Here is a 22,077-nt window from a genome sequence, read left to right as displayed (position 1 = left end):
GAGTACAATAACCAGCCAGAGGAGACACATTAGCAAGTGGCAGAGTTGTGGCACGAGTCATTTGAATTGTACTATATCTCAGTGTTGTCAAGCTAGCAGTCACATTAACATACAGCAGTATTAGAGTGCTAGACGGTAAAGTTGCACCAGCAGCCAGTAGAAAAAGTTTCAATCTGTAATAATGTTCATTGTTTTCTACAACACTGGTTGCAGTTGCGGTGGTGCACGGACAACCAGAAGAGTCGACCACTGCCACCATCCACAGTGAGGAACAGCCGTCCGCCACCATCCCGTCTGTGAGAACATTGGTGGCGGCGTCGTACGCGGAAGAAGACGACGATACCATTTGTGTCCAGGCAGACAACAAGTTCTACTTGTATGCCAATTCACTGAAGCTGTATTCTTGCTACCACCTGCTACCGAAGGGTAAGTTACATCCAATAGCACCATTTGCTGTGTATAAGGTAATCACAGGCTCTTAAGTACAATACGTTGTGAAGGGTTCCAAAGTGAATGTGAGAATATGAGTTAGTTATACCATAAAAGGAAAATGGCTACCCTTACCTCACACTTAAACGGCAAATTGTTACCTCCCCGTGAACAATGCAAGGTTATGCCCTTCACAAAATTGCAACCCACCGAGATCCTTTACCAAAACTATTCAGAGCATTTTCCTGCACATATTTAATCCCATTTTTCCACTTATTTGCTAGACTCTTAATAATGCTGCATTTTTTAACTTTCTGCGGTGTAGAATCTGAGTTCCATCATTTGAATTATGTTGGATGGCGCGACATGAAATTCTCCATTGCCTTTGGTTTCAACATTTAGCGAAGAGATATTTTAATAGGCAACAGATATTCGTGCTGTGTTGCTTATTTTGTCAGCAATTTTGTTGCCTGGTTGGCACCTAGGTCTATACACAGTAAAACATTATAAAATGAAAGGCAGGGCACTCTTTTCACTGTAGCTTGGTGTACATAAACAACACTCGTTATACATTAATGAATAAATAGAAATCTCACTTAGCTCCATCATAAAGTGCTCACAATTACACACATCGAACACTGTTCTTACTACAGACTGAGTCTTGCAACATATTTAGGATCAAGGACAGGTGCCGTTCATGATCATGTACAACAAAGCAACCCCCAGGCAAAAGAAAAAGGAGGTCTGAGTGTGGAAGTAGAACCATACAACGAGTTTATAGTCGTTAATGAAGTGAGGAACTTAGAAATGCCCAATTGGATCTACTAGAATGGCAGCAGTTATGTGAGAATCCAGCATTCACCGGAAGCAAGCTCAGCATGGAATCTCACCCACAGCTCCCATGCACAACAGGTCGGAAGTACTGCCAGTATCTTGACAATTTCCGCTTCTTTAACATTTGGCCCTGCTGTTGCCAGACTTCTGTTAACATGGTGTTCAGTATGCGCTTCCAGCAAAGTCAGTGTAGATATATACTGCCTGAAGAGACTGTCTTCAAATTGTGTGAAAGTTTTGTTGTTAATATGAGACTCATGGTCAAAGGTAATGCCAGTTATTACGTTCACCTTCGACAGCCTCATGGGGAATGGAATGCTAAAATTGTTTAGTCTAATTGCTCTAACGATCATGCTTGAAATCTCTTGACTATCTTAATACGCTTGTACTAGATGGGGAAGATCTACAGAGATCCAGAAGCGTCCAGTTAAACACTTTATGGCGAGGTTTGAGACTATCGAACTGAGATTGCTGGACTGTAATTGAATCCATGTGAAAATAAATTCACCCCTTGAATAGCAGGGACTGACGCATCAGTAGTTCATAGAAAGTAGGATTGCTCTAGGAATAAATTTTTCCAGGTATATATTATTGGTTACAAATCTTTTTCGTCGGCCATGTTCCTTCTGTACGCATTTTGAATATAAAATATTTTTCGTCAATCCGCAATGACTGATCTGTACTGGGTGGGCATGTGTGTGGCCGGGGGAATTCCGTGGCTGTGCTGCATGTATAGAAGAGAATAACCGCTTTGTACCGCTTCACGTTGCTCATTCCATTGTACAGCCTCAGGCCTCACCGGTCTCGTATCAGGTCGTTCACGTAGGGAAAGTTGATACGGTTACAAGGGACCGGGGTGGTCATCACTCCCCAACTCCCAAATTCGGGATTCTCCAAGGGTTGCGAAATTGAGGCCCAGGTTTGGTGATGATTTGGCACGTTGCAGAATAGACTTGTGGCTTATTGAATGCCGTGCACTTGGGGACCAAAACCCTCCTTGAAGAAGTTGGTTCTATGACATCCAAACTCTCTCGAAATGCACCAAACTTCAGGTTTACACGCAGGGCCCACCTACCAAATATCTGTCACTAAGGATAGGATGGCGGCTGCATAGGGCGTTTGTCAGCAGTTAGGGCGCCTGCTCCAGCATTGCAGTACTCATTACATCAGTCACCGCCTGTCAAAACATGTCTTCCTAAATATTTGGGTCCAGATCAGACAAGCTACTTCCCAGTCCATTGAAGGAAAACCTACTAAAAACGCATGAACGAAAAAAGATACTTTCCGTAATGGTGACGTCTAAACGAATACGAGACCCCAAGGAGCTGTTATTGGTACATGTGGCAACGACATTCTCTGTAGTGCATCTGTTACCAGAGGCCTTCCAAAATCTCACTGTTTTGCGACCATAACAGATGAACTTCATGCCATGTAAAAAGTTGATGACTTATCACTGTGTTGTCAATAGTAAATGTGAAATAGTAAATAATTCTATTAATAGTTTCTAACTCTGTTAAAATATATTTCTCCTGTTTATTGTAGTTTACGTGGTGAAACCAAAGAGTCTATGTAAACCAGTCCTGTCAGACTGTCCCGAGAACTAGTGTGTCGGCTCATCCTGGAGGAATGGACTCGTCTGGAACTGAGTGAAGACGAGATGGCTGTGCTTCTGACTGGAGACATCAACAATTTTCACGGAAAGCAGTAAATTCCTAGAGTGTAGAACTTACCTCTTTCACTAGCAACAAAAACCGGTGGAATCAACTTATATTCTTTTATGATAGTGTCTGATTGGTTCAAGATATGCAATAAATCAGCTTCACAATAAGGCTAGAAACTGAGTGCAAAAATTATTATTTAAAACATGGTTTTACGTGTTTTTTTAATCTTTCTTTTGGCCTTGTAATAGTTTTATTCTGATACAATAAAACTGTACTTTCATGTCGTCAACTGTTATATTTCAATTGTAGAATGCATTTCCTAATCAGCTGCCTTTACATAAATGCTGGCAAATTATAAGTGCGAATTAATTGTACAAAATACACAACATCCACTCATGCTAACCTTGGACCACCCCAATGCCCGGTTCCTGCCTTCACACGTTGACCGGAACGATGACACCGATGGACACAGCAGGGACTTATGACTGCCACAGTGGCTTGTCCTTGCCTTTCCTGGATAACACATGAAATAGTTGAAAGCAAGAACAAATAGCGTCTTCTCTGGGCGGCCATCCGACTGCTCCTGCTCCTCACCGATGGCCAGACCTGCACTCTGGGCAACGCCATCGCCGTGCCACTGGAACGACGCCATCTGCAGCGTTACAGAACCCCTGGTTGCCACCCGTGGTAGCAACGCGGCCACATCCTGCCATCTGAAGTCGCCTCGCAAACCGCAGACGCCAGCGAAGCGCTCTGTGACCCGAACAACGCGTGCATGCCACCTGCCACACGTACACACCTGCAGTTGCGATGCCGCAGTATTTCTAGGGGACGCCGGACCATGCCAGAAAATGGAGCGTATACAGAAGGATGTCTGCGCTGTATGAATTAGTAAAAATCTAACGAAGAGTCGTTGTCTCTTCACCAGGACCCGCCCCTGCTGTTGTCCACATCCCCCATCCTTGGTAGGGAACACGGTCCAGTTTGCATTTCTCTCTTTCACACTTCACATGTTTAAATGCTACACTTAAATGACAGTTTATGAAATTAACGAAAACTTAAATACAGTTGTATTTATAACGGATGTCTGTGAACTCTTTAGCTGTTATATAAATAAATGCCATTGGACAAATACGTAACCAATCGCAGCTGCATCACAATCTTCAATTGGCTGTCTAATGCATTTTATGACAACTGTATATGAAGAAATTGTAAGTACTTTTAGTGACACATCACTGAAAGCTGACAAAACTTACGTAGACCTTAATTACAGGCTTAGAAAATAGAAATACATATCCAACAATTAGTGCCACAATCCATGAAGATAAGAAGATACTGATTGCCTAAACACGTTCTCAGGTAGTTATGAACCATGTCGGCAGTAATGTCATTAGAGATAAAATTTGAAAAGCTATAACACAGATTATTAATGGTTTTGATATATTTAATGTATAAAACAGAGACGAAACCCATACAAAGAAGACGGAATTCAAAGACTGTATTAAAAGTGGCGATATAAATGGAAAAATGTATTTACGAAATTAAACGCTACTAGTGCGGAGCATCTCAGACTGGTAACTACTCCTTGGATGGAGAATAAATCTCAGCTACGAGGTCTTGTGGGAAAGTATTTCCTCAAAATTTTTTATTCTGTTGTGTACATCGGCTGAAGAAATACATGTCACAGATATTATTTACTCGATTTTTCCACTTCGCTTACACAAACTGCATCCTTCTGCCGGTAGAGAACATCGAATTTTGATGTGCGTCAGGGCGTTGTCTGACTTAACCTCTACGATTCCTGAGAGACGAAATCACAAATTCGAAGTATTGATCCACACACAGAGCACCCTCTCCTTCACCATGGCAGTGCCAGACCAGACACGAGCGTAGCGACGTCTGCAACAAGCCGACGCCTCGGGTTCTGAGACATCAATCATCGTACATTCAGCTCCGGCTTTGTTCCATCCTGTCTTCATCTGCTTCGAAAGCCGAAGGAACACCTCTGTGGACTTCACTTTATTAGCAATGAAGTGGTGCAGCAAGCTTGCAGTAACGTCGACAACGTCAGACATTCTACAGTGACAGCATCATCATACCGGTTTCTCGTTACGTGTAATGCGCTCGTCATCAGGGCGACCATGTTGAGGAGTAAACATTTAGATATGAAGAACAAAGATGTAGAATGTTACTATAGTTTGTTTTAATGATAAAGTTTAACAGATTTCACATGAAAAATTCTTAGCCATTATTTTGCAACAAGCCCTCATACTAACACTTGAACTGATTACTGTAATGAAAAGACATGTACGTAAAGTTATTGTGTTGTCTTTCTGCCTAACTAACGATATTCATCAACTTTTTTTTATCGAACTGATAATAATGTCATTTTGTGAGAAAAGAAAAACGAGTTCCATATCACTACTGTTACTGCTGCTGGGTAATTAACTATAGTGATGGCAAGGTTTAGACGATACAGACTGTGCCATAAATGATGCTCAGACATGAAAAATTCACAAGAATTACGATGTTCATGCTTATTTCTCCTTGTCATTAACGTTCGTCAGAAGCAACAAGGGCTGAACGTAAACTCCAGTGGTCAGTAGCATCGACGAGCTGTGGAAAATGGTTTAATGAACCTGAAAGGCAAAGCTCTTTAATAACTTATTTTAAATGCAAATAATTTATTCAAACAAACTCTCTTGCATCGAAAACGTCTATACTGTAGAGGATTCCAGTACAGATAAATGGAACTATTCGTACGTCTGTCTAGCAGGAAAAGAACAGGTACTTAATGATCAAAATCATTAATACGATACAGGATGAAGAACAATCCGCATAACAATTTTTGCATTTGACAGCTAGTGGAAGACATGCAAACTGGTTCAGTAACTAAAGCAGGGACGATGCTGAAATGCTCGTCTAGCCAGGTGAATCCACGTTTTTCGTAGTTTCTCTACAGTGGTTATTTTGACTACGCTACGTTTAGTTCCTTTTCTATATAACATAGATTGAAGTGATGCTCAGTTTCTAATAAGCAAACCATTGATGTGACGTTCCCTCCTTGTATGTCCACAACGAAGGCCCTAGTTGGTTATAACTGCGTTTGAAATATCTGTGGGGCCACTGAAAGCTTTTTTTACCCGTTCCATAGTAATTTCCTTTGTGAAAGCTGTAAGGTGGCGTGGTCTCCTGACCTTCATTTCGTATATATTCCGTCCTCACAATCGTATTCTGCACATCAAGACGCTTCATTCGAACCCAAACGCGATAAGGTAGAGTCAATTTTGTATGAATTCATGTAAGCGATATGCAAATCTAATAAGTAAATCGCAAGTGCGCACTGAAGTTGAATAAGTCGAGGCTTGCATACACAACATGACGGCCACAGGAATTTTCGTTCTAGGGAGGCAACCAGCTCACTGGGAGGCCTGCCCCTTCATAAGGGTGGGTCAGCGCACACCTACTTCGGCTGGAACGACCACCCACAGAAAGGACAGCTTTTGCCAGAGTGAAGGGATAACGACCCCCGCGTTTGACTTAAAAACAAGTTACGCTACATTGTGTGGGAGTGCCCAGAAGATGCATTTTTTTATGGACCGACTGCGTAATTATGGAGTTCTCACAGGAGGACAGTATATGCCTAACGGAGGTGCTACATATTTCTGCATTGGTATACTTAAACGAAACATCATCCTCCTGTTTAAAAGAGCAATGCTGATTGGCGGAATATGTCTGACGCAGATAAATGGAACTATTGGTACGTCTGTCTAGCAGGAAAAGAACAGGTACTTAATGATCAAAATCATTAATACGATACAGGATGAAGAACAATCCGCATAACAATTTTTGCATCTTCTGACGCAAAGAGCCAGAGGAGTGAGGGGAGACGGCAAATGATATACCCTTGCAACTTTTCCAGAAAAAGGGGAGCCATTCCGTTGTCGCTCTTGGAGCGGGAACACGTAATGATAGCGAGTGCGCTCGTACATGTACGCAAAGAGCAGGAAACAAAGTCTTTCCTCAATACTTCACTGGGAGAGCACCTCTGTCGTTAGCAAATCGGAGTGATACTCTATATTGAGTCGCTCGCTATTAAGCATTGTTCACTGTGTTTGGCCACCACACTTATTGTGCGGTGTGAACATGGACAGAGCACTAGTTAAACGCCTGTGAGTGAATACTGAGTGGCATTGCGGTGGACTGGTTATCTGACTGGTGTACCATGCCAACGGTTAGACTAGGGGTGGATAGGAGTCCTTGACTTCATCAAGGCATAGGGACAGTTTGATTTGCGAAGGTCAATCTAGATAGAAAGAGATAGTTGTGTTATTTGTCAGCAGCGAGTGACCCAGGCAGCAGTCGTCGCAGCTCACGGTATTGTGCGCTAGAGCGTATGTGAGCTCCATATGTTCTCCATAACAGTGCACTTCATTACATTTGTCACGCAACAGCCTTGACTATACCTAGAAAAGTTATTTAAGTTGTGTAGGCGCAGCTCTCAGCCACTCTGCCAAGTAAATAACACTCTTAAAGATAAGGGAGAAAGAACCTTTCCATACTTTGTAAAATAATAGCATTCCTGCCCATAAGAGGCAATCTACTGTTCCAAAAAGAACCCGGAAATTTATTGTTTTACAAGAAAAAGTTTCATTTGATTTCTCAGAACTTTTTTGGAATAAATAATATTTTTCTTTCATTTAATGTTTTTCTTACACTAACTAGCAATACTCCAGTGCCCAAGTATTCCACTAGTTACATAAGAATATAGAATATATTTGTGTCTTTTCCTTGCAGTGGACAACTCCAGAAGATACTTGTTGGTGAATGTTTTTCAAGCAGTTCTTGTTCGTACATTAGGAGCGTGTGTCTGACTTCTGTAGTAGTGTGAGGTGGAAATTGTTTCTTGCAGAAGCCACGGGTACTTTTTGGATCAATCCATTGTGTAGCTTGACAAAATAAAACGCACACACTCACAGGAAACGACGATCCTGCCTGGATAGATAAAACTGCCAGGGTGGGTAAAACTGCCAGGATAGGTAAAACTGCCAGGATAGGCAAAATTGCCAGAATAGGTAAAACTGACAGTATAGGTAAAATAGGTACGTTACCAAGATAGAAAAGTGTCATAACACGTGATATATGGTAGTTAGGTACATCAGGTAGCAGCATTATCACTTTGAAAAAATTTTCCTTAATGTATTAAAGAGTTGTTTGCAAAGATTATGGATTAGAACAGATACAAGTAGAATTGTAGGGATAAGATCTTGTCCTATTGTGTTGGAAAATTTTGGATTTTTACGATTTTTGAGTAGCTGTTAGGGCATAGGAATTTCAGGTGATAGACACAGATGCAGGGAGATGCAGAAACATAGAGAGACGCAGTATCAAATGAGTTAGAATTAAGAAATAACATTTTTCTCCCTTTGCAAGCTCACAGGTGGAGATTGGAGACTGTAGCAGAGCAGACAGAACAGCCGATAAGTCATGACGTTGTTGTTGTTGTTGTTTCAACCAACTGGTAAGTGCTCGTACAGTTTTGTAGATAAGGTTGTGGTGTGTTGAAAGAACTTCCATGTTAACAAGAGCACAAGGGAAAAGGTTACGGGATAGACAGCAAGTAGACAAGATGGGGAAGAATCAGTCAGATAAACAGCAAATAAACGAGATTGTTGAGAATAGGACAGGCGGTGAACCTGAGAATAGGACAGACGGTGAATCAGAGAATAGAACAGCCGGTGAGTATCAGAATCAGCAGGCTCAGTTAGATTGGGATAGAATTGAGACAGATAAGACAGATGGGAATCTAAGGGATGAGAACATCGAATTTACAGAGTACGAAATTCCGTGTAGGGCACATTCTGAGCCAGAAATAGATAGCCCACGCAAGAAATGGCAAAGATTAACAGCGAAACGAGCTAAAGAAACGCGTTTGTTCGGCGCATATTCAGAGACAGAACACGCGTCAATACAGTCAATAAATCGGCAGTTAGCTGACGTCCAAAGAGACGTAGACAGTGAGGAAGAGGGGGAACATTTAGAATACGTCGAACCTCTTGTACACATTCTAATTATGCCTCAGCAACAGGCACAGAATTTTGTGGAATTGCGAGCGCCGCGAAAGGGCACCGTAACAGACACAATTGTACCTGCAAGCACAAGACATACACAATAGAGAGGGCAGTGGGCGGAGTTGTTTGCGCCACCTAATGGTTCAGTGACATACGCAACTAGTCCTCAACACGAAGAACAACACAGGCAGAAGGGAGGATAGCACAGATTGCTGCAGTTATCAACTTTAGAAACGCCACAGCATAGCCCAGTAAACGACGTAAATGACCGAGTAGAAAACAACAGACGAGAACACACAGTGCAGCAGTTCAGCTGAAGGCAGTGTTACAGGACAGGACGCGATCATGGAGATGTTACAAAAAATGAACGATAGTATAACGAAACAGAATATACAGATGACAAAACAGAATCAGGGTATTAATACACAGATGACGAAAGAGAATCAGCAATTGAAACAGGATAATCAGAACTTGAGACAAGAGATAAACATACAGATTCAACATGTTAAAGTCCAGATGGAAGAAGGGATCGCTAGAATTGATAGTCAGATCGCACTGATAAACAAACTCGCGAAAGCTCTAGAGAAAGAATTCAGGTACTAACACAAAGTCAGCAGCAATTACGCACTGACGTGGACAAGGTCCAATTGGACATCGTAAACGTTGACAAAAAGGTGGAACGTTTTACGAAAAAAAACGACTCAAACAACAATAAAAATTTCGGAAGAACAAGCAATTCAAAGCAAGGTCGCAAAAGTTGCACTGAAAAAATATGATCAGCGGATCAATAAGGCAGATCTTAAAAACAAAGATCAGTTTGAAAAGCTGCGAACAGAGTTGTTACAAACTTTCGAAGAAACGATCGAGACCGATTACACGTGTAGCGAAACAACTGATACGTTAAGCATTAATTCAGTACACGAACACGCGCCGTCTAAGAAAGTTCAAGTAGAACCGAGGCCAGAAATCGAAACAGAAAACCCTAATTAAAGTAATACATGACATACCACAGAACCAGGCACAGTATCTAGAAAAACAGGACACATACAGTCACCTGATACCAATAGAAAGACAGGCGAGTGAACCAGTAAAACCATTGACACAATTTAACAGTAGCATAGGTACAGTACCGCGAATAACGAGAGTAGAGACAAACGAACAACACTTTTGTTCACCAATGTTACGATATGATGCAATTATGAGGCAGGAAACTGAGGATATGCAGACAGGTAGTAGATTACCAGAGAATAGGCAAGATGACACAAGAAGTGGCAGATTATTTGAGTCCTGGAATTAGCCAAAAACCGGATTTATGAGTAGATATGATACAGACCACTTCCTAACAGTTAGAAAATTTCAACATTTCAAGGAAGAAGGTTGTAGCTTGCATGCACGCACATTCATAGATCAGTTCCAAAGTACGCTTGACAAACCATTGGAGCGTGGCTCACAAACTTGACTTAATTTGTGCGCACATGTCAGGAACAATAGCGGAGGTGATGCAAATGACCGCTGCTACCTGTACGTCTTACCTACAGTTCAGAACGGCAGGTATTGGTCTATGTTGGCGCAAAACAAAATTAAATGCGAGTTACTTCGGATGACACCATATGAAAACTCATGGGAGAAAAGTATGGTAAAATTCTTTGAGACAATGGACAAAAAGAATCAATGCCTAGACAAACCATACAGTAACGGAGAGTTGATACGTCTATGTAGAATGAAGTTACCGGTAAAATACCAACAGGCGACAGTAGGAAAAAATGAAAATGGCTTTGAATGACGATAAAGAACAGGGAAAAGTAACGCAATTGCATTTAAGTCAAGATGGGGATGAAATAGAGGAGGAGAAACACCCTAGATATAAGTTTGAGGAAAACCCTGACCCACTCCCACCAGAAATAATAGAAGAAATTCATCAAGAGATTAGTAATAAGATAGAGGAAATAGATGATATTTCGCTCCAGGATAGGAAAAATTTGGAAGGCATATTGAGCTCACATGCAGAGGTATTTGCACCAAAGACGGGTAGCATTAAAGATTTTCAATACAAATTTGAGGTCAAAGATCATGATCCCTTTTGTGTTCCACATTATTCCATACCATATAGTTATCGAGAGCAAGTATTTCTTGAGATCAGAAAAATGTTGGATGATGACATAATCGAACCAGCCAAGTCACCATATAATTCACCCTTACACATTGTGAGTTAGAAGGACGGGAGCATACGTTTGGTACTCGATTCGAGAAAAACAAATACAATCATAATTTCGGAAACAGATAGACCGGAGAAATTGGAGAAGTTGATTCAGAAGTTTCATGGAGTACAGATCTTTTCAGCCATCGATTTGCGTTCAAGTTTTTGGTAAATAGAATTGGAAACTTTATGTCGAAAATACACGGCCTTTATTGTCTTTGGTCGTTGTTACCAATTCAAACGTTTACCATTTGATCTGAAAATTTCGTCAGCTTCCTTTATTCGCAGTATGAACTCTACACTGAATCTCGACATACTTCAGGAAATTACTTGCTATGTGGACGACGTTCTTGTGGAGGAGGCATCTTGGGCAGAACGTAATTATATACTGGATAATTTCCTACAAATTGTGAAAAAACATGGGGTCACCGTTAACATTACCAAATCGCATTTTGGAAAGTCAAAAATTAAATTTTTAGGACATAAAATATCTGCAGAAGGTATAACGCCAGACGAGCAGAAGATGAACGCTATTCGTAATACTCCTACTACCTACAACAAGAAAAGTTTAAGGGAATTCTTGGGGTTGATAAATTTTTACAAAACATTTATATGGATAGACACTCTTGCAGCACCTAGACTATATACGCTGACGGGAAAAAATATACCCTGGATATGAGATAAACAGGCAGAAGAAGAAATTCGTAAGCTGAAGGAGGCACTGACTAATGCTCCGATTTTATCACACCCAGATTTAAGTCAGGAGTTCTGTCTAGTTACTGATAGTGCAAAGACCGGGCTGGCGACGGTATTATTTCAACAAATTGAAGAAAACGGTAAGAAAATACATAAAACAATAGCCTTTGCAAGTAGAGTACTATCGGAAGCTGAAAAGAATTATTCTATAACGGAGTTAGAAGCTCTAGCCACAGTATGGGCATTTCAAAAATTTCGACATTTTCTGTTTGGCTGAAAAACACAAGTATACACAGAACATAAAGCATTAGAGTCTTTTATCTCTTCTAAATTAACCCAAGGACATTTGGCAAGAAGGACGCAAGTATTGCAGGAGTATAACTTTTCAATCACATACATACTAGGATATGAAAATATTCTGGCCAATGCATTGTCTCATTCACCACAGAGAGTGGTAGAGGACCAGAAAATCAACATTGAAGATGAAGAACGAATAATCCATTATCTAAAAAACGTACTATTCGAAAATTATCACAAATGCTTTAAAATAAAAGGACGAAGAAGTGGTAGGACATAATTAGAATAATATGATATGTATCAATTAATAATTTTTGCCACTATCAGAAATTTTTTGCATTATATAAAATTGCATTATATAAAATAAAATTATATAAAATATAGTATTTAAAATAATTATAAATATAGATAAATGATCTAAAATATATCATATAAAATAAAATTGCATTATATAAAATCAGTTTTTTGTAAATAACAATAACAAATATATGAAAATAAAAATTGTAAAAACCTCTACGCATCAGAGGGACATCGCCACCAACATCAATCGCCAGCTCCCTCAACACCAGATGCTTCGAGATAGCGACGGAGAGGGTAGAGACATGTTGAGAAAGCACATTTTTTCAGTGCCTTCCTCAGAGTCGATCTTAACTCCTTCCAAATTAACAATGTAAGTGGAGACCAGATGTGGCTTGAATTTAAAGAAATAGTTTCGAGAGCAATTGAAAAATTCGTACCAAATAAATTTACAAACGACGGTGCTGATCCCGCTTGGTATATAAAACGAATTAGAACCCTGTTGCAGAAACAACGAAAAAAGCATGTCAAATTTAAACGAACACAAGATCTCCAAGAGTGGTTATCTTTCACAGAAGCTCCTACCTATCGGGCTCTGCAGCCAACAACTCGTGCATGTTCCAGAGTTAACACCCCTACATCATCGTCTTCGACTGAAATGGGCATGTGACCATCGGCACTGGTGCAGTGGCAGAGGGTTGCATGGTCTGATGAACTGCTATACCCTTCATCATGATGGAAGTACACGGATCTGTATTCTTCGAGAGGACCAGCTCCTTGACATTTGTACTGTGGGCTGGAGAGCAGCTGTGGCGACTACATTATGCTGGGGAATATTCACATGGCATCCATGAGTTCAGTAGAGCTCGTGCAAGGCACCATGATGGTCAAGAAGAAACGACACTGGTTGCAGACCATGTACAGTCCTTCATGAAGATAATGTTTTACAACAGCGGTGGCACATTTCAACAAGATAACACGCCAAGTCACAAGGCTAGCAAGATTGATGGAGTGGTTTCAGGAACGCTGTCGCGAGTTCAAGCTGAAGTGCTGGCCTACCTACTCGTAAGGTCTGCACCCAATCGAACACGTCTAGGATGCGATTGAACATGGCGTCATAGCTCACTGCCCCTATCGACAGAATTTACAAGAATTAGGTGACTTGTATGCGCAGATGTAGTTCCAACCCCCGTCCAGTTACCTACAAACGCCTTACTGCTTCCATGCCATGAAACATAACAATTGTTATCCATGCCAAAATTGGACTTACCGGCTATTAGGTAGGTGGTCATAATATTCTGGCTGATCAGTGTATGGTGTGCGATACTATAGTTTTCATGAAAAAGTTTAATGGAAGCAGTGTGATACTGTTAGATTCGTATTATGGAGTTACGCACCATTTGGAAAAAAGGTGACATTTCTCTCACGGAATACTACGCAGTCATCAAAGACTATGACACCCTTACACTTTCGTATCTCTAGCGTAGCAATCATAGAAATGTGAAAAAGGAGTGTAGGTCATGTGCAGGGAATATTTATAGACAATCATTCATTACCAAAGAAATTTTGATGCTATGTTCCTGAAATTTTTTGTGCACTGTTGTGAATATTATAAACCGAAGGTTTTTACAGAGAGGCAATCAGCAGCAGAAGTTCTTTTGCTTCCTTGACAAATATGGGGTAAAATTTTTCCATGAGGTTTATCTGCCTATAAGTGGTTAGACTGACATCTTAATAAGTAGGCTAAATTTACATCTATAACGGTATAATTTGCAATCCTTGGCAGAGGATATCCCTGTACCACTATTAGATATTTCCTTTCCTATTCCACTTGCAAATACAGCGAGAGAGAAAAAGACCGCTTTAACCTCTATAGGATCGTTAATATCTCGTAGCATGTTTTATGGTCGTTACGTGAGATAGGGACCTATATGTTGGTAGAAGTAGAATCCTTTTGTAGTCAGCTTCGAATATCAGTTCTCCATAGTGTTACCTGAAAAGAGCACCTCCTGGAGAGTCTGTTCCAGGGTGTAATTGCAAGACACACCTGCTTGTCACGCAGTGTGCCATGGGCAGAGGACAAGAGTCGTCATGACGCATTATGTGATCTGAAGTCGTGCTTAATCTCGTGCAACAGACGGGTGCAAGGAAAGAATCCAGCTAGTCGGCTCTTGGGCGTTATATTGGGGTCAAATTCTGGTAGCGGGGCTCACAGCCCCCTCTGGATAGCTGAATAGCGATCTAGCAATTACTCTGATTGTGCAGCGACGGAAGCTGTTATGTGTGGTGTGTGTACTGTTCGATTTTTACATGAAATATTGAGAAGATTCAGTATGATAAGTTTTTGCGTTAGACGATTGTTCTCGAGTGTACAATGATGGTTTGCCTTCTGGGACTTCACAGTGACTGCCTCTCTGTCCTCATTGTACCCGCTGCAGCTGATGTGTGAATACCTTGGAGAGGCGGCTGCAACGTCTGGCACGGCTCGTATGGCCGTGGCTCCTGACACTCCTCCAGTCTGGTGACACTGCATTCGTCATTATCAGGAGTGTGCGTAAACACATTTTTTTTTTTTTTTTTTTTTTTTTTTTGCAGGATACGTTAACTGGAAACGCTGTGGTATGGGTGCACTTGGGTTCTCAAATGTCAATCCTTACAACACAATGAATATATTTAGCATTTGCTACTTTGTAGCCGATTGACGTGCGAACCACGAGTGTTCGAGGGTGCTTGTGTATTCACACGTTACATATTTATAAAGAGTCACACCGCAACTTCTTCGTGTACCTTCAGCAACAGGGAAATTCTAGTACAGGCTTGTAACACCGTTACGTCTAGCTATCGGAGGAGGAGTTATTGGAAAAGGGGAAGTAAGGAAGGAGATAAAATTGTTTCTGACATGGTTGGATTGTATGCACACTTTTGGGTGATCACATGTGCAGCTAAATCGTCTCTGTCCTGGAGATATATTTTACTCTTAGTTATTGTAGTAGTTGTGTTATTACAATGATTTTTCATAAATATTAGCGCATATGTGGCATTATGACATTTTGTTCAAAAGTGATGATTTTTTTATTACAATTTAGATAAGTAATTGGAGTAGTGACGCATTTTCCAAGAGTTGTGGTAGTGTGTATTGGCCTTCTTACACTTCAATGATAGTTTGCTTTCTTACCATGTATTTTTGTACACTTTTCTGAGTAGCTCTACATTTGTAGATCGGTAGGAGGCTACTCTTCAGCACGTATGTATGGGCCTGTATACATCTTCCCCAGGCGATATACATTTGTAGATCGTTTGGAGGCAATTATTCTGTGACTTCCCAGCCAATTTCGAGTAGTATTGTGGACTAGAGCTCACAGCAAAGTGACCATATGCGTGCACTCAATTTGAAATGAGAGAAAATTCGTTACACGCTTCCTCAGTTGAGACCATACTCCAAGGTGAGTATCTCAGCTTCATTCAGTTTGTGGTAGTTGAAAAGGACAAATCTGTCTTAAACACCCTAGACTGACTGGCCATTTTAAAAAAAAATAGAAAAACATTAGCAGTTCTATTACAGGCAGTATTCTTTATGAGTAGCGTAATACATGCTCAGTCTATCGTCCTAAATCCTCTTGAAAGGTATTCCCCCTATAATTATTCACTATCAGTTCCTTCCATCTGTTCTATAGAAGGCTGTAGAATGCAGTCCCCAGTTGTATGCTTACAGGTAATACACTTATTAAAATCTTCTGTATCCATCACCAACACCTTGTTAACCGAACACATTTCCCACCAAAAGTAAAGACAGTACCTTCCACTCCAGCCAGTTTACCGCCCATTCACAAGTGAAGGTGGAAGGGGGTTTTGTGTTCATATTTGAGGCAACGGCTACACACATGATGGAAAATGTGAGGGTGGGGTTGAGGGGCTGAGGATTGTGGAGGACAACCCCCCCCCCCAAAAAAAATAAAGTAAACAAATAAACAATCTATCTTACATACCTCTCTCAGCGAAAAGTGAGTTTTTTTTTCCACCAATATACTGATTGGAGACACGAGGCGCGTGTGAAAGTGTGTACAGTAAGCCTGGGGGATTTCCCAAGTGGAGGAAACGTGGAAGAGTGACTGTAAACTGGACTTTGGAGGAATGACAAGAGAAATGTGTCTCTTCCAGAGGTTGGGAGAGGAGGAGTGCGAGAGGCATGGGTGGGGCTTTCTCAGTAGGGTGGATAATCCCTCGAGGTCACAATTCAACTCCAGGGGTCCATAAATAAATTAGACAAACAATTGGTTAACAGGAAGAGGAGGCTGATAATTTAGCATTGTTTGTAAACTTGATCATAAATGTATGCATCGAGGCACAAACAAAATCGGCCAGGTTTGCCTTATCAAATTGCCAGCACCAATCCCATCTTGCAGCGATGTACCGTAGGTCTCTAGAAGAACTTAGCGTTCCAAAGGACTGGAAAGGGGGCAGGTCATCCCTGTTTTCAAGAAGGGATGTCGAACAGATGTGCAGAACCTATATCTCAAACGTCGATCAGTTGTAGAATTTTGGAACACGTATTATGTTCGAGAAGTCTTCCGAAGTGAGAGTGATTTCAGGTGTGCCACAGGGGAGTGTCGTAGGACCGTTGCTATTCACAATATACATAAATGATCTTGTGGAGGACATCGGAAGTTCACTGAGGCTTTTTGCGGATGATGCTGTGGTATATCGAGAGGTTGTAACATTGGAAAATTGTACTGAAATGCAGGAGAATCTGCAGCGAATTGACGTATAGTGCAGGGAATGGCAATTGAATCTCAATGCAGACAAGTGTAATGTGTTGCGAATACATAGAAAGAAAGATCCCTTATCATTTAGCTACAATATAGCAGGTCAGCAACTGGAAGCAGTTAATTCCATAAATTTATTGGGAGTAGGCACTAGGAGTGATTTAAAATGGAATGATCATATAAAGTTGATCGTCGGTGAAGCAGATGCCAGACTGAGATTCATTGGAAGAATCCTAAAGAAATGCAATCCGAAAACAAAGGAAGTAGGTTACAGTACCCTCGTTCATCCACTGCATGAATAACGCTCACCGATGTCGGATCCGTACCAGATAGGGTTGATAGAAGAGACAGAGAAGATCCAACGGTGAGCAGCGCGCTTCGTTACAGGATCGTTCCGTAATCGCGAAAGCGTTACTGAGATGATAGATAAACTCCATTGGAAGACTCTGCAGGAAAGACGCTCAGTAGCTCGGTACGGGCTTTTGTTGAAGTTTCGAGAACATACCTTCACCGAGGAGTCAAGCAGAATATTGCTCCCTCCTACGTATATCTCGCGAAGAGACCATGAGGATAAAATCAGAGAGATTAGAGCCCACACAGAGGCATACCGACAATCCTTCTTTCCACGAACAATACGAGACTGGAATAGAAGGGAGAACCGATAAAGGTACTCAAGGTACCCTCCGCCACACACTGTCAGCTGGAGGAGGAGGAGGAGTTTAGTGTTTAACGTCCCGTCGACAACGAGGTCATTAGAGACGGAGCGCAAGCTCGGGCGAGGGAAGGATGGGGAAGGAAATCGGCCGTGCCCTTTCAAATGAACCATCCCGGCATTTGCCTGAAGCGATTTAGGGAAATCACGGAAAACCTAAATCAGGATGGCCGGAGACGGGATTGAACCGTCGTCCTCCCGAATGCGAGTCCAGTGTGCTAACCACTGCGCCACCCCGCTCGGTCACTGTCAGCTGGCTTGCGGAGTATGGATGTAGATGTAAATGTGAATTGCTGTGTGTTTGTGGTGGTTATTGACTTAACTGTACTGGAAATGCAGAGAAAACAGAGAGGCATTGTCTCACTGCATGTTGCTAACATTAAATTTACAATGCTGCTGTTGAGGTCATCTACTGATTCAAAGCGATGAACATTTAGAAAAGCGTGTTATACTTTTGTTGCCATGTAACACATTTATTCATTGCCAATTTTGATAATGGATCATACTTACAGTGGAAAAATACCTACTGTATCAATTTCAAATGACATGCATGCTATGTAACCAGTTACGTTGTTACAGTGAGTATTTTTCCAATGTGAACGTGTTCCATCTTGGAAATGGGTAATGAACAAATCTAATGTAAGACATAAGTGTGTGTATAATGCGTTATCCCACATACATCGATGCAGTTGACTGTTGCCAGAAAAAGATTCTGATCGAAGTGAAAACATTAATTCATGGTGTACTGGACGCTACGCGGTGCCGTGAAGGAGTCAGCCCCAGATGACTGTGGACACTTTTTTTATTTAAAGGATTATTACTATATTTATTTGAAAGAATATTTGCGCTTTACCAATGCCATTCCTTTCAGCACAATCTATGTAAGTTGTGTTGTATTTTTCTGATTCCTTTGCACAACGGTTCCAAGTAACCTCATATCGATGGACAAGTAGGTGACGCCTGTTTCAGATGCAACCAAACTACGCTGAGGCATCGTACTCGTTTTTCGGGCGTCAACCTCGCTGTCCAGATGCTGTCATTCACGATAGGCTCTGGAGCATCCGACAACCGTCTCGAGATTCGGTCCTTGGGTCACTGTTACCTGGTCTTCGTCAGCAGAACCACCCGTCAACCATCATTGTGCAACATCTCCTACCTTTTGATATCCATGTCATAAAATATGAACTGCAATCATTATAAATTTTTTACTTTACTTAACTTACACCATTCTACCTGTGTTATAAAACGATTTAAAAAATGAAGACAGTGTGTAAAGACCTATTTATTCATAAAGATTTTGTAAAACAAAAGCGTTTCAGACGAGTATAAATAGTGCACACCAGAAATATAATGCATTGAATGTCACCTATCAAATGGTTCAATTGGCTCTGAGCACTATGGGACTTAACAGCTGAGGTCATCAGTCCCCTAGAACTTAGAACTACTTAAACTAACCTAAAGCCGGCAATGACACCTATCCCAAGCTCGTCATACTACAACAAGGCAGCAGGAATCACGTTTCTTTTTCAGTTGCAATCATGAGCTCTTCTGAAGTGGTCGTTCTTGTGGATTACCATTATTTAAAGCACAATAAAGTGAAAAACTAAAGGAAATCATGGGGTGCCCCCGCACAATGCTATAAATATCAAACATAGTTTGGCTATGGTTTCTCGTGAGGCCTCTCTACACAAAATTTCAACGAGTTTTACAATTTTGTGTCCTGACAGCTTCCAGTTTTGGGAACTATTAGTATCATGCACCCCTCCACAAATTTCCTGCCGAAAGTTATTCATTACTGTCTAGAAAGTTGTTAAAAATAAGTGTATTACGTTAAAAATGCCGCCATGAACAATTTCATTTTGTCAGACTATTTACTAAGGAATTTCATTCAGTGTGTTACATACATGTGTAATGGACACAATGCACTTGAGAAGTAGTCCGAAGAAACGTTGCTGCAAGGTTTTGAATAAGGTGTCCTCTTTATTTTTGAGTTCTTATGATGGGGAAACTGCATACGGTACACTGACATTATGTTATTGTCTGGAATACACAGATACAGTCTGTGGTCAAATGCTAAGGGTGATGTGTGGTGACTGACAATTTACAAGGCAGCACAGCGACTCCACTTTTTGCTGTTCTACCTCAGAGTTATGCTTAGCATTAGGTTGCAAAGGGTTTGAAGTGTCTATCTGGTGGAAATATACACCGTAGTTCAAATGGTTCAAATGGCTCTGAGCACTATGCGACTTACTTCTGAGGTCATCAGTCGCCTAGAACCTAGAACTAATTAAACCTAACTAACCTAAGGACATCACACACATCCATGCCCGAGGCAGGATTTGAACCTGCGACCGTAGCGGTCGCTCGGTTCCAGACTGTATTGCCTAGAACCTCACGGCCACTACGGCCGGCTACACCGTAGTCTCGCTATCGATATCTCTGACTTTGGTCGTCTTTGGTGGCACTAGTGTTCAGTGTGTGTGTTATCTTTCCTGCACCAGTCCGAGAACCAGGGTTTTAAATTTGCATGTACGTCGTCTGTCCGTTGCATTTTGCCTTCAAAATGGCGGGGTGTTCTCCCGCCGAAATATCGGCGTCGGTGAAAGTGTTACCTGCCTGAATTCCCGGAAATTATTTCAAAGTTGCATAAGCCAGGTGAAACTCAGGTCTCACATACACAGAAAGTTTTTGTATGTACTAGGACTTTTAATTTTTCTGTCTGAGCCCTTCAGTCATCCAAATGCCAGTTTAGTATGGGTGACACTCTTTTCCCCCTTCGTGATTGTAGTGAGTCTCCGGGAAGATTCGGAGATTGTTAATGGTTTTGATCAGCGGACTTCCACATTATTTAGACCCCAATTTAAATCTGACTATAGCCCATCACTATTGTGACGATGGTGTTGGGGAGGGTTGAGGGGAATAGTTGGCGGGATAGGAAGGGGATGGGTAGAGCTGTAGCCGTGGACTCACGAATCTCGCAGTTCCCTGCCTTAGTGTAGAGTTTTACCCGGATTTTTAACAGATGCGACCTGACGTTTGTATTTGTACAGATATGTGTTCGTGGCAAGGTAACCCTCTTTGCTTGATTTGAAGCATTTGTGGCCATTGCAGATCTAATGAAGGTCGATGCTTATGACGTGTTGGAGGCGAGTTGTTATGTTACGCATATTCTACGCTACAGAATAATTTACTTTAAATTTTTGGATTTTCTTCTCTTAGGCATTCCTAGTTGTTCATGGACAGAGAGACTAGATGTTCCGCATTTCTAACAGCTTTGTGTTGTGAAACTGTACGCTAATTAAAACTTTCTAGAGGAGTTTGGAAACAAACACGTTTCTATCTGTCAAATGAAGTTTGCCTGAAGATGTAAAACGTCACAAAACATTTTTTTGAAGTACGTTTTAATGCCAGTAGCGATTAACAGAATACTTTCAAAGTTCATTGCCAGTTGATTTGTTCCCGCTAAGCTAGAAACCAGCTCTTGGTCAGTTAACAAATTTAATTAAGTACACTAGGAAGATCCTCAAAATCTTTGTTTGTATAGAACGGTGTAATAAACGATAAGAAGACCTTCAAAATCTTTGCTTCTATAGAACGGTGCAAGAAAAGATAATTTTCACGTGTTATTGCTGTTAACATTATATGAATTATAGGACGTGTCCTGTTGCCATCTCTAAGAGAAGCTTGGTAAGGAGAACTGTATAGTGTAACTTTACGATTGTGTTGAATGTTTCTACTCACTGAGGTGTTCACATTCTGCTGGGAGTGTTGCTGATTGAGAAATCGAGACCCACATTGTTTCCAAGAATACATATGAAAACACGGAGTACACATAGGCAGAGCCCAATGTACCTGGGTGTGTGTTATGCAACTGAAATGGACACGTTCCACACTGTTGCTCACCAACGAATGTTTCGCTTCAACATTCACCTACCTCATCGACATATTTAAATCGACTTTTTGTATAGGTTTGTATTTACTTTGCTATCCATGCGGTTAAATAGCTGTCTGCTTAGTGTGAGGCATACAATGAAAGGTCTCTATTGGATTCCTTTCATGTTTAATTTCTTAAATCTGTTGCCATTTACGGCATAAATACCTCTTCTAAATTTACTGTGGC

General features: G+C 41.2%; 1 protein-coding gene across 1 annotated transcript in view; it reads left to right on the top strand.

The window, feature by feature from the left end:
• Positions 1-207: 207 nt before the first annotated feature.
• Positions 208-22,077, top strand: part of LOC126457712 (uncharacterized) — a 30,971-nt gene continuing 9,101 nt past the window's right edge. The window contains exon 1 of the transcript XR_007585512.1: positions 208-426. The gene's annotated coding sequence lies outside the window, so the exon portion shown is untranslated. The remainder of the gene's footprint in view (positions 427-22,077) is intronic.

This window comes from Schistocerca serialis, chromosome 2, assembly GCF_023864345.2.
Source record: "Schistocerca serialis cubense isolate TAMUIC-IGC-003099 chromosome 2, iqSchSeri2.2, whole genome shotgun sequence".
Taxonomy (NCBI): Eukaryota; Metazoa; Arthropoda; class Insecta; order Orthoptera; family Acrididae; genus Schistocerca; species Schistocerca serialis.
Note: the sequence above shows the minus strand (reverse complement) of the source record. Positions and strands in the feature narration are given on the sequence as shown.